We start from the raw sequence: 2,678 nt of genomic DNA, 5'->3' as shown, positions 1-2,678 counted from the left end.
TTCTAAGACTCATGCAAAAAAAAACAACAACCCCAGCCTATTTAAGCTTGGAGTAGGTATGAGCACCTGGGAACAAATAGCTGAGAAGAGGAAAACATAGAGGAAAACGATAAATGGAAGAACTGTAATGCTAGAGAGCAGCCCCAGAAACAACCAGGCTGAGAAGCGCCAAGGACGAAAGGAAATCAGCAGAAATAGAGCTTCGATACTCCCAACTGACATGCAAGCACTGCAACAGAATATGCGCTTCACACATAGGAAATATTAGTCATGAAAGAAGCTGCATGAAGACAACCTTGAGACCATCTAAAGCTAAATTGACCCTCTGCATAGACGAAAAGTGGAAAAGAGCCATACACTAAAAAAACGCCCAGTCTGAGATTCTAACCAGTACCAGGCCCATCTGCTCCGTCGTCCAGCATAATATCAACTGAGCTCACGGAGCGCCCATTTGCTGCTCTGGGTTGAGCTAACAGTAAGGGTTTGGGTAAGGCTACAGTTAAAGAAACTCTTAACCTTACCTTACTTAACCCTAACCTTATTATCGGTTCCCGTATCTAACAAATATGAAGAAAACGTGCAGATCAAGAAGATGGCTCGCAAAAGCAATCTTGTCTTTTAAAAATTTTTATTTCATAATTCGCAGAACCGTTACAGACTTGTTCCAGGCGTCCCCACCATTATTAGTTGTTTTTTTTTTTTTGGAGGGGGGCTTTTTCTAAAATAAAAGTAGGCTACTTACTTTAGTTTCCTCCCTTTTCCCCTCACCTTGGCACCCAAAACCCACGCAAAAACTGGCGTAACCGAAGTAAATGTTTTACTCGCCCGGTACAGACCTGACTTCGATTCCTTCGTGAGGAACATTCTAATTAAATTTAGTAGATCTTCATCTTACTTGAGGTAAGTGGGTGTATCGGTTGGATGTTCATCTGTCGTCCTTATCTCTCCTCCTTCTTGTCTCTCAAAATCTCTATATATAGATCTAATTACATATATAATGTTGCTCTCTTGCATTACCTCTAACTATCGGCACTTAGTGTGACGGGAGAACATCCGAGCCGCGCACTTTCGGGAAAAAACTATCACAGCCGCGCACTATCAGAGCCGCCCACTTTTTGACGATATCCAAACAATTAGATTGCCGATGATCAAAACAGTACTATGTACCATCAAGATTGTCCACTCAGCCAAAAAAGTGTCCGCCGGAAGTCCGCTCTTTGCTTCAGATGGCGCTGCAGTCTGTTTTGAAGCTCGCTTTCGTTTCTCCAGAAGAATAATAGGAATAGCACCTCCTTGCGTGCGCAGATCAACTGCTGTTCATCAGCTGTTCGGGTTCGTTCAGCGCGGAGTTTTAGTTTAAAATTTTTTTTTAATGACCTCTTGCCTCTCATTTTAAAGTCAAATTAAACGGAAAAAAAACAGTCGTTTCTTCCTCCCGAAGAGGGTTTTTTTAATCAGCGTAACCATTTAAAGAAGCGTTCTTCCGAAATTTGAATTCTTATTTATTATAAAACTTGTTAGTTTCACTTTGATTTTTTTTTCACACAAGTAGGAAAACTCTGTTCGCAAAGGGTGCGCATTTGTGAAGAGGGCGCAACCGAATATTGAGGACATTTTTTTAATTGGCTCAAAAGAGAAGAGTGGACTATCTTGTTGTGTATGATCGTTGGTACCATCCAACAATTTAAGTACACTCAATGTTGTACTGGGCTTGGTACCAAATATGTTATATTTTGTATTGAATGAATAAGCTTTCAGGTGTAAAAACATATTTACAGGACAGAGGCGATCTTAAAGTGTTGGGGCAGCATTTTCTTGCTCATTCAGGATTAAAATGAAGTTGTGAGACTTGCCCATGCGTACATTTATTGCTGGTGACACATTCTCCCTTCTTTCTTTCGGAAGTATTTGTGTTTGGTCTGTGTTTTTTTTTTTTCAGCTTAGGAATGGTCTGGAAGTCACTTAACATCTACGGAAAGACGAATATATTTGGCAGCGGGCTGTACAGAGTAATTTTGTCAAGGGGACTGTAACCGTGCGTTGGATGAAATCGGCAATCTAATAATTGTATCGATATCGTCAAAAACTGCGCGGCTCTGATAGTTTTTTTCTCGAAAGTGGGCGGCTCTGACTGATAGTTTCCCAAGGTGACCTTAGTGTTGCAACCGCAAGCAAAACTGTTACTCAAACTAAACCTGAAAGTGTACATCCACAGGGAAACAAATTCACCCGGACATCCCAGCACTTCCGCGGAAGAGAGCTAGTCTTGGCTCAGACATTCATCGAGGGCATGTGTGGCGAGAAGTTGATAGCCTGCGCGATTATGTCCAGACTCAATGACCTCCGCCTCGAAGTTCCTGTTCATGACAACGCATGTTTTCTCCTGAACCTACCCCCTTGTGACGAATGCAACGTGACGTCACTGAGCGTTGCTACGGGCGTGGCTGTCCCAAGCAACAGACGTGCTGGGTGTGTTATCGGACTGGTTATGGTGTTGTGTGTTTCTCTGTGTCCAGTTCTTCTTCTTGATGTGTTGACACGTCTGCCGTGAGGTTTTGTACTCCAACTTCTTCCTTATATGCCCCCCCCTTTCTTCTGTGTCTTTCATTCATTCATTCCCTCACACACACACACACGTGCACGCACACATAAACAATTCTCTCTCTTCCTCCCCCCCC

This window comes from Aplysia californica, unplaced genomic scaffold (assembly GCF_000002075.1).
Source record: "Aplysia californica isolate F4 #8 unplaced genomic scaffold, AplCal3.0 scaffold00195, whole genome shotgun sequence".
In the NCBI taxonomy this organism is placed as follows: Eukaryota; Metazoa; Mollusca; class Gastropoda; order Aplysiida; family Aplysiidae; genus Aplysia; species Aplysia californica.
This window is presented reverse-complemented; position numbering follows the sequence as displayed.